Source organism: Crocodylus siamensis, chromosome 1 (genome assembly GCF_052110815.1).
Source record: "Crocodylus siamensis isolate JL-2025a chromosome 1, ASM5211081v1, whole genome shotgun sequence".
Lineage (NCBI taxonomy): Eukaryota > Metazoa > Chordata > Crocodylia > Crocodylidae > Crocodylus > Crocodylus siamensis.
The window spans coordinates 354478779-354492595 of record NC_143395.1 but is presented as its reverse complement, the minus strand read 5'-3'; positions in this window follow the sequence as shown (position 1 = coordinate 354492595).

The following is a 13817-nucleotide window of genomic DNA, read 5'->3' as shown; positions in this document are numbered from 1 at the left end:
CTTTCTCCAGGGTCCACCTTCCAGACCCTACAAGAAGTAACCCACCCAGTTGTGGGAACCGGGGTTATTAAGGCACCCCAGCCCACCTTTTACCAGGGTGGTAACTGGCTTGGCATTTCCTGGAGGCTCTCATGCCACTGGGAGCCCCACCAGGCCACCCACTCCTGGCAGAGTGAAGTTTTAGTTCATGCCCAGGACCAGGAGCCTCCTAGCCATCCCCTACAGCTCCTGTCTTTACCTCCAGGATGTTCCAAGCAGCCTCGCAGCCAGACAATGTTACTGCCTGGCCTGCCAGCGGTGAACTGTTCTGTTTATATATGTGGTCAAAGATCTAAAATGGCCACCGTAATCAAGCACCTGCTAGCTGCTTGGCTCCGTTCTTAAAGTGGCAGGCACCAACAGTGCCCTGCCACAAGGGGTTGGGGGTGCGGGTGGTCTTTTCCTCATTCCTCCCGGTTGTGGGTCATGGGCTGAGGAGGGAGAGATGTGTCGAGGTAATCAACAAAAGCCTGTGATGCTGGTGTCATCATGAAGGCTTCAGCTTCCACAATTACAGTCCACGCTTTGATGAGAGAGGCAGTGGTCTGCTGGGGAGAGACAGCCACCACCTCACTCCACTGGGGAGGAGGCCCTTCTTAGCCAGACTGGCTGACGTACTCGACTGGGTTTTAAACTTAGCCCACCGGGGGTTGTGGGGATTATCACCACTGCAAGCCCACTGGGCAACCTTTGTAAATTCAGCTGGCTAAGGCACTTAAGGAAACCCACCCCTACTGTAGTCCCAGAACAATCAGTGGGGAAGGCAAGGGCCCCCACTGGAACACTTGCTTGCCTATACACCAATGCCAGGAGCTTGGGGAACAAACAGGAGGAACTGGTCCTCCTGATAAACAAGAATGACTATGACCTCATAGGGATAATGGAGATCTGGTGGAACTCCACCTATGACGGCCACAGGTATAGATGGCTGTACAGGTGAGATCGTATAGATAAAAGTTGTGGGGGTGTAGCTCTCTAGGTCCAGAACAGCTACACGTACCTGCAAATTGGCATTGGCACTCAGGAAGGATGACTGGAGTCTCTCTGGTTTAAAATATGTGGGGAACACAACACAGGGGACATCATGGTAGAAGTCTACTACAGACCTCCTAATGAGAATCAAGAGCTGGTCCAGGAATTCACCAGGAAACTGGCTGAGGCTGCACACATAGTGCATGGTTGTCATGGGAGACTTTAACTACCTGGACATCTCATGGGAAGAGCACTCGGTCAAATCCAATCAGTTGCAAAGCTTCCTCACGTGAATGGACAAGATCTACCTGACTCAAGAAGTCTATGAGGTAAAGTGTTGCTGGATCTGTTACTGGCCTGCTGAACCAAACAGGACAGCTGATAACTGAAACCCACAGGAAAAGGCCAATCTACTTAATGTGTACTTTGCGTCGGTCTTTCATCAGTCCAGTGGGACTGCCCTGCCTAGCAAGACCCAGGACGGCCAGGGTGAGGGCATATTTATACTCAGCATCAGTGTTGATCTAGTAAAGGATCACCTTGAGAGGCTGAACACCTTCAAGTCAGCTCGTCCTGACAGATTACACTCCAGGGTATTCAAGGAACTGGCAGGTGTCATAGCCCAACCACTGGCAAAAATATGTGAAAACTCATGGCACTTAGGTGAAGTACCCAAAAGACTGGAAGAAGGCCAATGTGGTACCCATCTTCAAGAAAGGGTGAAAAGTACTTCCCGGGAATTACAGGCCAATCAGCTTGACCTCAATCCCTGGTAAGATTCTGGAGAAAATTATCAAAGAGACCCTTCTAGATAAGCTAGCTGAGGGCAACATCTTGATGGATAGCCAGCATGGGTTTGTCACAGGAAGGTTTTGCCTGACCAATATCATCTCCTTCTATAACCAGGTGACATACCACCTGGACAAGGGAGAAGAGATTGATGTCATATATCTGGACTTTAAAAAAGCCTTTGATCAGGTGTCCCGTGACCTCCTCATGGAAAAACTGGCAAACTGTGGCCTCAGCTTCACCACAGTCTGGCTGGGAAATTGGCTCCGAGGCTGGATCCATAGAATACTGGTCGATCGTAGTGAATCACTATGGCACTCGGTGACCAGTGGCATCCCCCAAGGTTCTGTCCTTGGACCAGTTCTCTTTAATATCTGTATCAACAATGTGGACATTGGTGTCAGAAGCGCACTGGCTAAGTTCACTGATGACACTAAATTTTGGGGCAAAGCGTCCATACCTGAGGACAGGCTAGTGATCCAGGCTGACTTGGATAAACTTAGTAAGTGGGCGGATACAAACCTGATGATGTTCAATACTGATAAATGTAAGGTACTCCACTTTGGGGGAAAAAAAACCCGCAGCATGCTTATAGGCTCGGCAGTGCTACGCTTGCTAGCACCACTGGTGAAAGAGACTCGAGAGTCAGGATTGACCACAAGATGAACATGAGCCATCAGTGTGATGCTTCTGCTAGTAAAGCTAACCAAACTCTCGCCTGTGTCCATAGATGCTTCTCAAGTAAATCTCAGGATGTCATCCTCCTGCTGTAGTGAGGCTGCAGCTGGAGTACTGCATCCAATTCTAGGCTCCTCAATTCAAGAAGGATGTCAAGAAGCTTGAGAGAGTCCAGAGGAGAGCCACACACATGATCAGAGGGCAAGAGAATAGGCCTTATGAAAAGAGGCTGAGAGCCATGGGACTCTTCAGCTTGGAAAAGCGCAGGCTCAGGGGTGACCTGGTGGCTGCCTGTAAGTACATAAGGGGTGTACATCAGGATCTGGGAGAACATCTGTTCACCAGAGCACCCTAAGGTAAAACAAGAACCAATGGTCATAAACTCCTGCAAGACTGTTTCAGGCTGGACATAAGAAAAAAATTATTTACTGTCCAAGCCCCCAAGACCTGGAACAGACTCCCTCCAGAAATGGTGCAGGCATCTACTCTGTACTCTTTCAAGAAAGATTTGGATGCTTATCTTGCTGGGATCCTTTGACCCTAGCTGACTTCCTGCCCCTTGGGCAAGGGGCTGGACTTGATCTTCAAGGTCCCTTCCAGCCCTAATGTCTACAAAAAAACCCCCAATTTTCTTTCAGCTATCAAGATGTCCAACATAAAGTTTCTTGGGTTGCAAAATCACTGGGTGAGTAGGGTTGTCAGGTATCAAGTAGTATGAATAGCTAAACCATTGATCTCTTCAACAAAAATGCATTCACCAATCCAGGCCATCCTACACTGACATGCATAAATCATCCATCCTGGTCCAGAACACCCTGTTTTGAGTTTTTGATGGTAGGGAAAACTGATTCCTATAAAATAAATTTCAAAGTGAGGTCTTGGGAGTGAAGAACTGAAATGTTTTTGGGGAACTTCATGTGTTCTGAGCTTATGGTAAATTCTTGAGGGTCTGCAAAAGGGATCCAAGAACTTTATAATTAGAGTGACCATATTATTTTGGAAGAAATATGAAATGAGGTAAGGAAATCCAGGATGGGGGGCACCACACATACACACCTCCACCCCACCTATGTGTGCGTACAGAAACATACACACCCTCTTGAGCCTACATGCACACACATGTACATGCACCCCTCCTCATGACTTCACAGCTCCCAGGAGCCCTGATGGTGGGGTGGGGCAGCACAGAGGCCTGTAGCCAGGCACCATCCCCTGCATGCAGAGGCTGAATCTGGCTGGAAGCGGCCCCTGTGTAGCACCCTCTGGGCTCTGCCAGCCCACACTGCAGAATCACACAGTGTCTCCCTTCCTCCCACCACCAGCAGCTGCCTGGGGCCACCATGTGCAGCCTGGGCCTTGGCAGCAGCCTCAGCAAAAGAACACAAGGTTGCCAGCAGTGGGTAGCCATCCCAGCTTCCCTCATGCAGGTCTTTGAGCCCTGGCCCCATTCCCCAGCCCTTACTGCCCCAGTCAATCCCTGCCCCAGCTTGCTCCCTCAGCCTCCAGCCACAGCTCAGGAGAAGCCAGGCCACACTGGCACATGTGGGCAGGATGATATCACCAATCTGGGACTTTTGCTTCAATTTTAGCCAATTGCCCAGGACACCAGTACAGTCTTCCAGGGCTGTCCTGGACAAATGGGGATATATAATCACTGCCAACTACAGGAGCTATAGGACTTCTGGCTCTTACGCGTGATGTCTTCTTCTTCTGTTTTATAAAGGAAAGGGGGTCATACATTACCCCTTTCTAGCCCCTTCTAGTTGAAAATATCTTGTCTGCCATGACTTTAATGTTCAGTAATGATTATTATTATTTTTGCTTTCTTATTTTTATGGGAGGATGTTCCACAAGAACAGCACCACAACATGTGGCTATTGAGAAATATGGGACTCCACCATCCCCTGGACCCCTTCCTCATGCCATCTTAATCCCATGAATCTCTTCAGGGTAAAACTTAGAGTTCAAGTCAAAATATACACAAATAAAAGTAAACAGTTCCTTGCTGCTTCTGCGGCTTCAACAAACTTCTTCTTTCCATGTCACTTATTTGAAGATTGCTCCTCCTCATTGCACTTCTTCTTCCTACAGCGAGGTTGGTATCTTCCCAGCCCCTGGTTCCCCACCTTCTGCCTCCCTCACCAGTTCTGAGCTGGGGTCTTCTGGGCGTGTTGAGCTCTTCTGCCTCCTGCTCTCTCCCTCTGTCCCCCAACAGGGTTTTTCCAGGTTTTCCCCACTCCTCTGACCCCAGCTCTCCATCTCCATCTCCCAGCAGAGAGCTCATGGGCTCGATTGGTGTTTTCCAGGTGTGCCCAGCTCCTCTGCCCCCAGTTCTCCTCCCCCAGCTCCCAGCAAAGAGCTCGTGGGCATGCTGCACTTCCCCATGTCTGGCGCTCTCTCTCCAGGGCTGGAAGTCTCCCTCCCTGAGCTGTGCAGCCCCATCTGGAGCTGGCACTCAGTACAGAAATGAGTCTGCCAGCCGTTCCTTTTTTCCATTGAGGTAAGTACAGAGAGATAAGGGTTGGTTCCCCGGGAGTTCCCCAGGCCTGGTTCCTCTCTCTTTCACAGTCTCCCTTTTTACAATGGCTGTGGCTATTCATAAGATTTTAAATGTTCACCACATGGAAAATTTGAAGAGACTGTTATTATTAAGCTTATTGTGAGTAAATTGACTCAGATGCTAAACTTATTAAAGGAATCATTAACAATCTATGCATAAACACAAAGAAAATACAGTTTGTACTCAGATACTAAATATTCCAGATATGAGATATTTTTTTTCCCCACAGAACAAAGAACTCCACTCCAAGAGCACCTTACGTGTAGACACATGACAAAAATGACCGTATGATGAGAATGAGAGAATTTTTTGGAGACTCTGAAAGCATTAGGGTTCCAAGCTGTAACTTTATGCTAAGAGCAAGAGCTGTTGGGCAGGTATTGGAAGTATTTGGAGCCTTTTGGCTTAAATGGAAACTACCTTAGATACATAAGGGGAAAATTAAGAGAGTACAGGTACTTGCTGGCCTGAAGGCAACTGACCATAGAGCTATGAACTGCTTCTAATCTTATGAAAAGAATCTCTAGACATTAGCTTTCCTTTCCTTAGAAAAAAAGTAAGACACTCCTTTTCTTAACCTTTAAGGTAAGGGAGTTTATTTTTGTTAATATACTCCTTAAGAAAGGCAATTTGGATACTGAATTAGGGCAAACTCTGAAGAGGATCTTTGTTTTATTTTCTTTTTTGGGCAATGCAGCCAAAAGACCATTTTACCACCATGGTGATTTTTAAAAGTGGTTTCATTGTACTACACCAACTTCTTTCTTGCAGAGCACATTACTACATTTATGCTGTCAGTCCAACCTGCTGTTTACAGTTGCTAGCCTTGTTGGCACACATGCTGCTATTGCATGTGTACCTGCTGTTTAATCACCCCTCAAGACCAGCCTTTTTGTCTTCCTAGAACATCTTGCTGGTACTCCCACGCTTAGCCTGAGAGTCTGGCTACCTCTCCTGAATAGCACTCCCTAAATAAATGAATGCTATGGGTTGGTTGGGTACTACAACTCTTTCTGCTAAGAATCAGGAATAGGTTATTCATTTTGCACTAGGGGAGTTATACAAACTCTTTATAATCCAGCAATGGGGAAGCTTTGGACCCAATTACCAAGCACCTTCTGATTACTGAGCAACCTTTGCAGTGATAACTCACTGATGACTCCCTGTGAGGGGGGAACAGTCCCCAGCCAGGGGCCCAGTGGGCATCAGCCCACATGGGGGGATCTCTGTGCCTCAGCAGGGGTTCCCCAGGCCTGGGCAGGGGCCCCTGAGCCTTACCACTGGTGCAGAGGCAGAATTGCCCCCTCCTATCCCTCAGCACACTCTGGTGCTGGCTTAGCCTTAGATGCAAAGGTGTGGGGGAAAACAGGTTTTCCTGCTTGGGGCTGAGCCGGCACCCAGCATCAGCTTACATGGGGCAATTCTCCCCTCCCACCCCTCAGAGCAGGGAGGGGGAACCCCCACTGAGTCATAGGGATCCGGGCACAGCATATCAGTGACTGGCATAGGCCTCGTGGGACAGGAGGCATGGAGGGGCCCTCTCACACCAGGGCTCAAAGCCAGGGCTCTGTTTCCTCACCTTCCCCCACCAGGCTGACAGGCATAGGGCAGCAGAACAGAGGCTTTGCTGCCTCAGCTCTGGTGACAGCTGGAGGGCAGGGCCAGGCCTGTTCAGCTGGATCAGGCAGTGTGAGCCAAGGCTAGCCCACCCACACTGCAAGGAGGGAGTCTATGGGAGAGGTGCAAAGCATCTTGGGATGCTGACAACTATAAATTAATTTTAGCCAGGAGGTGATCTAGGACAGAAGTTGGATAGACTGGTTTAACTTAAATCAGTTAAGTTTAGTACTACATTCATTCAGGTCTATCTTAAACCGGTTTCAGCCATTTTGATGGCAGGTGTATGTGCTCTGAATGTCTGTTCTGTTATAAGTTTAAACTGGTTTCCAATCACTTAACTATTTTATGTGTAATGTCTCTAGCTCCAGTGTTAGGCCTTCATTTAGCACTGACTTTACAAAGTCCAAATGAATAAAGGATTGAGCCAATTTTCACAGATCCTCCTCCTCCCTCCCACAAATATAGCAGACAAGCACCTCTTTTGCCATCTGTCACAGGGTACTAAGGTGCCTGCTCCTTTAAGGGCAGAAACTGCCTAGGGAGAGGGCCCTAGCAGTCAGGCAAGAATCCCACAGCTGCAGGTTACTGTGGCAGCAGGGATGAGGGAATTAGCCCGCACCTGCAGGCAGTCAGCTGACTGGAAGAGGCAGGGCCCTGGTCACATATAAACCCCAGGGCTGGGCCTACAGGGTCAGTTCTCTGTCAGTAGCTAAGGGGGAAGGAGCTCTCAGAGAGCAAGGTAATCAGAGATGCTTGACTGCCTGTTCTGCTTCTGGTAGGATTAAGGGACTCCAGGAGCTCATCAGGTACCCTGAACTACAAGGCACTTAGCGCTGGGGGGAAGTGTGAGTCTTTTAAAGGGACAGAGCACTCTTTGAACGGCTTATATTATGTTATAGCCCAGGGGGACTGTAACAGGAGTGCCGCTTTCGGAGCCCCGCTGGGCGAGCGGCTCTGGTCTCCCGTAGTGGGCCGATTGCCCGCCCAATCTCGCCTGCCACGTCTTGATCTTGTTCATAATTGATGAAGGGTTTAAAGTAGTAGGAAGCTACCCAATCTTGTGTGCCCCGATGACAGGGGGCGCTGTCTGCGACTCCTTTCCTGCCCCTACACCGCAGCCCAAGCCTCGCAGATGGTGCTGGTATGCCCTTGCTAGGGCCACAGTATCAGGTCCCGGCCCTTTGCTTGCCTTCAGGGCTCCTCGACGCCCCTTCTCACTCTCGGGGCCCCTCGCTCTGCTCCTCCCTGCCCCTCACCACCGGGGCTCTTCGCCGCCTCCTAATTCAGGGGCTCCTCGCACCCCCCCCGTCAGGGCTCCTCGCTGCCCCCTAACTCCGGGTTTCCTCGCGCCCCCTAGTTGGGGCTCACTACCGCCCCCTAACTCAGGGGCTGGGCCAACATGCCCCCCACACAAAGCTGTGCCCTCTCTGGCACCATTCGCTGTGCCCTCTGGACACCAGGAACCCCCCAGATTACTGGGGAACTCCCGTGAGGCCTCCTCGCGCCCCTACAGCCTCACCCGGTCCTCCGGTATAACCATAAGCAAACCAAGGAATCAGCCCGCTGGCTACAACATAACCCAAAAGCCTACCGGCTTATAACCCGAGCTCATAAACGCCGCTCCGTTCCATGTGAACTCTACCTGACCTCTGTCAGAGTTCCCTTGCCCCTGCATCATTGCAGCCCATCTGGGTGGTCAGACTCCGGCCATGGCCCCAGGCTGCTCAGCTCGCCCACAGAGCTCCTGCTCCTGTGGCTGCCGGAGGGGAACTGAACTCCTGGCCTTCTGCCTGGGCTTAAGAAGGGCTAAGCTCTGCCCCTTCCTGGCTCCAGGCTTCCCCGGTTGCCCTGGCAACCTGCACCTGCACAGTCTTAGAGACTGGCAGTTGTGCTTCCCCTTTTCCACCGCTAGGGGCCTCTCCTGAGCCTTTTCTCCTCTCAGTTGCAGGACACCTGAGAGCCCTGCAACAGGGACATATTTTGGTTACTGTTGATAGACCGGTGGATTGGGCTGAGGCTACTGGGGAAGGAGGAGGCCTCATTGAGGGACCCACTATAGTGTGGAGACCCCAGCACCAGAGGCACAGTGACAACAGGGGTGAGCAGCCCCAGCACCAGCGTGGGCACCGAGACAGGGCTGCAGAGGGCCCAGTGATCACAGGAGGCCAAGCAATAGCAAGACCCCAGAGACTATGTGTAAATATCATCTGCAAGGCTTGGGGCATGGTAAAGAGGCAGTTTTGGAGCCACGCATCTAGCCCATAAGGCTGAGGGTGTCCCATGAGACGCCCATTTTGAGCAGGACCCAAAAAGGGGTCCAAGAACCCACAAGGTTCAGTGGGGCCTATCGGGGTATCACCCTGGGGACCCCATTCCATGACACCATCCATGAAAGAATTTCATATGAGGCTTTCCTTGAGATTAATCTTTAAAAAGCTTTTATAACACTATGCTAATTATTCACTGACTATTTTACAGTAAAACAATTGCCAAACAAAAAAAGTTAATAAAACTCCACTTAGAGTATATTAGCATGATTGCCTTTTCCTCCCAAAAGGTAAAGATAAGAGGCACTCTTGTAGATGGCATATATCATGGATTTGTTCTTCACTTTATGCCAGTCATACATTTTTTAAATGTCAAACAACATTTTACATGTCATAGGTAACTGGTACTAACTTTATAGAAGTTTTCTTGATTTATTTGCTACTTTTTTAAAACTAGAATTTAAAATGAGGAGTTCCAGGAGAAGCTGCAACCTGAATATTACTGTTCTCCTTAAATTCCCTTACTGAAAAGGATATGAGCAATGAGACAGATAGGAAAGTGAGTTTGCTTCATTAAACATTTACAATTAAAACTTTGTGAATAACTTCACATAGAAAGAGTTATTAGACTCATGTCACTGCAGATGTAGAAATGTATTATACCTCCTTCAAAACTCTTTACTAAGTGTTCTGATATACTGTAAATCAAACTAACCTTTATGAGGATATATTACATTTAATTTGTGATACTATATAGGATATACTTGTACACCCTATCTATGGTATGGAGTTCAGGATTCTGTTTTAATTTAATGCCGAATTCATACATATTCAACTCCACTAAAAGTGACTGGGCCAATTTTACAGCTTATGTAAATTATAGTTTCATAAGTGGTTTAAGTAAGTATAAGAGTTTCTAAAAATGTATAAGGTAATTTTAAACTTGTATTGGATTTTCAAAGGAGACTAAAGAATGTACGTTCTCAAATACCATCCACTGTGTCCCTATGATATTAAATGTTCATGGTAACAAATGTTATACATGGTTAAATTTTTGTCAAAAGAAACCATACTTATTTCATTCAGGGTCTGCATAGACATATGGGTCTACATTAACAGATTTCTTTACCCAATCAGGTCAAGGAATTGTCAGAATATGTACTCTGCTAAGCATAACTAAGGGTGTTTAGTGTACCTAAGGGTGCCAGGAAATAATAACCTGTCAGGCTACAACCTCAAACCCAGAGGCTCAGTCTACCCAGAACAGCTACTCACTCCAATCTGCCATCTGTCCAGCTAATCATCTAGGCTGAGAAGCTGACCAGAAACCTCTCTCTAGTTCTGGCCACCTGCCCAGTCACTGCCACAGGAGTGACCATCCACTTTACTCTCTCCCATATAAACCCCTGACCTGGAAAAGGAAGTATCTGAATAATAGGGCTCAAATATTATTCAAATTGATTGCTTGGTCCTTATGGCTTGCAGCTCTGCCTGCTCTCAGCTTCATCTCCAGCTACCTAAATTGACTTGTCCTCTGCAGTCGTGTGTTCTGACACTCCAGCCTCCTGACTTGGTCTGGAAACAAGCTAAGTTCTTGTACTGACTTCCTGGCTTCCTGATCTGGCCCACTCTGGATTCTGTTTGCTCATCCAAATCCTGATCAGCCTCTTAAACTGAAGTGACATCCAGGTCTGGACACCTATGACCTCACATGGCTTAACCTTCCTTTACGCCTTGATAGATAACAGATTTCTTACAGGCTTTCTTCTTGTAGGATATTAATAATTCCTACCATTCTCCTTTTCCTGGTGTAATTCATGTCTTTTTCCCTTTCTGTCTCCTATTTTTGCCAACTATGGCTTATTTGTTTATATGGGAAAGGGTGTGGGGCATTCCCCTAACACCCATCCCAAACTTTATTTCCCCAGTCCACATTGAACAGTGGAGAAATGCCCCATCTTCTACATAGCTGTGCTGTGGATAATAAAAAAAACCCAATGCAATTTGACCCAGTCTGGGTTTTCTCCAGGCAAGCTCAAACAAAAGCCCTAGCACTTCCTTACCTGCTGGAATGAGTGGGGTGGAGAACATGACTTGAGAGCCTGCAAGCTGGGTTGGACAACCCAAGTTGCTGCTCTGAGGGAAGAAGGGAAGGAGCAGTGCAACCTGGGATGCTAAAGGATGCTTTCATGATATTTAGTTAAACCAGGGGTGGACAATTATTTTGGGCAGAGGGCTGATTACCCAGTTTTGGCAAGTTGTCAAGGGCCACATGGGTAGCCCTGCCCCTTGACAGGTGCCCCTTCTCTGGTCACCATCTTGAGATCAATGTCCCAGGGCCAGGGCCAGTGGAGCCCAGAGCAGGGTGGCAGGGGTCTGTGGAGCTGGGCTGGGCTGCACCAGCAGGGAGAGGGGGGAGCTGGGCCAGCTACATAGAGCCCCTGCTGGCTGAGACCCCTGTACTCCTGCCGTCCTGCTTTGGGTCCTGTCGGAGCTGGCCCCAGGACACTGGTGTGGGTCCCGTGCTCCTGCTGGATCCCCACCCAGTCACTCCCAGTACCCACCCAGCCCCAGGGTACAAGTGGGGTGCAGTGTGCAGCCCCAAAACCCTGCTCCATGGCAGGGAATGAGCTGGTGCTCCATGCAGGGAAAAGTGGCCCCTTGCCTGCCCCATAGCTGGCACCCCACACTGCAGCCACTTGCAGCTCACACAGGGCTGTCCTGAGCAGGCACAGGCAGCCCTGTGGCTACAGCACATGGCGCTGGGCACGGAGCAGATAAGGGGCCACTTTTCCTGTACTCAGCACCAGCTTGTAACTCACCCCCACTGCTAGCCTGGGCCCCACACTGGCTCCAGGCTCACCCATCAGGGCTGCACTGTGGCAGGAATAGCTGCAGCCTCCCCACACTTGCTGTGCCCAGCACTGTTTGCTGCTGCTGCTGCCTGCCCAGAGCTCGTGCACTGGGCAGCACAGAGGCAGCGGTGGCAAGCACTGCCCGACATGACAAGCAGGGGTGTCGCTTTCTTCCATGCCGAGCAGTTGCTCCTGATGGGTGATCCCAGAGCTGGTGCGGGGCCCAGGCTGGCAGCGAGGCCGGGTTACAAGCTGGTGCTGAGCATGGGAAAAGGGGCCCCTTGCCTGCCCTGGGGCCGGCGCCTCATGCTGCAGGCGCTCGCAGCCTGCATGGGGCTGCCTGTACCTGCTCAGGTCAGCCCCAGGCAGGCTGTGAGCAGCTGCAGCAAGAAACGCTGGCCATGGAGTTGGGGAGGGGCCACTTTTCCCCATGCTCAGCTTTTTCCCTGGGGTCCTACCCTGCCCTCTTTCCCCCCCACCCCCAACCTTACCTGAGGTTCCTGTGTTGGGGCAGCCACATGGTCCCAGCTGGTGGTGTGGGGCCAAGCAGAGCGGCCCTGCTGTTGTGGGAGCCTGCTGGGCTTCTCCTGGGTCCTACTGTCTCTGGCCCCTGTCATTTTTGACGGGAAACAAGGGCAGATAAAAAATTTAGAAAATTAACATTTAGGGGCCCCAGGGGCTACATGTGGCCCCTCGGCCATATTTTGCCCACTCCTGAGTAAGACCAACTTGGATTATTTCAGAAAATATGATTGCAATATAAATATTTAACTTGGAATGTGCATATCTGATCTGAGTTAAACTAAAATGGTTTTGTGTGATCAGACAGTCAAACTTGAATAAGCATCCTTCCAAGACAATATGCACTTGCTTTAACCATGTTTTTTGGAAATATATGTCAGAAAATATAAGGCAGGATTCCCCCCGCCCAATATCAAAGATTTGTAGTTACTAGATTTTTTAGTTTGTTTGGTTGGGTCTTTTTTTTGTACAGTCCCTTGTAAAATGCTGACATTTAAACAAGTTTCAAAGCAGCATAGAAGCATTCACTTTTCAAAGTCTTCTGATAAAGTTATTCAGTTAGAAATTAAGAATGAATTATCCTGCAAAAATCTTTTCTTAGCTTATTTCTTTGACTGTGCTGTCCCCTTTCTATGCATCAATCATTTTTAGAGTCCTTTACCAACCATTCTCCACCCTTAATAACCTATCTATCATCATTTATTCATTACCATGGAGTCAACTCCAGCACTCTGATCAGCCCATCACCCACTTGCTAGATTTTTTTAAATAGCCACATTATACTTTCTCCCATGCTGTTTCTCAGTCTCAGAAAAAGCTCTCTGTAAACATCCACAAAACTACCTCATTATCTTCCTTTAAATCCCTCCTTAAACTCTCCTTTGCCATGAAGTGTATGAAATTCTTGACAACAATTAGGCTGCCAATATGCTATGACTACTAGCTGTGCCTATCATGCGTGCTGACTGGGGTTGTTTCATTGTTTCCTTGTACTTTATTTGTCGATATCTACTTGTTGCCTCCTGGCTTACATTTAAATTGCATCTCTTTGTTCTGTGTTTGTGCAGTGCCTAGTCCATGAACAGGACTCCTATATACAGCAGAAATACAAACCCTAAGTAGAGTCTTATACTTGTGAGGCTATGGATAGATGAACATATTAAACCTACTTGAAAGGTATGTCCAATATTAATCTGCAATAAGTGGAAGCTACACCAAAACAATTACCCCTGAATAAAACAAAGAAACATGAATAAGCTGCCCCAGTTTAGCTGTAGGATAGGAAAAGATACACAAGCTACTTACTTTTAAGGAGCCGATAAGTGGTAAGTACCCTTCAACCTGGTGGAACTTGTTTGCTTGTCTGTACTTTTAGGGTGCATGCAAGGATTTATATAACTGGTTGAAATTGAGCAGTTTAGTTGGAATGGCTGGAACCCCTACGGTAGAGCACTGTACAAGCAGGCATGGCAGAAGCGCTGCAAACAGCCTGTGCTAGTGATGGCCCACAGCCGG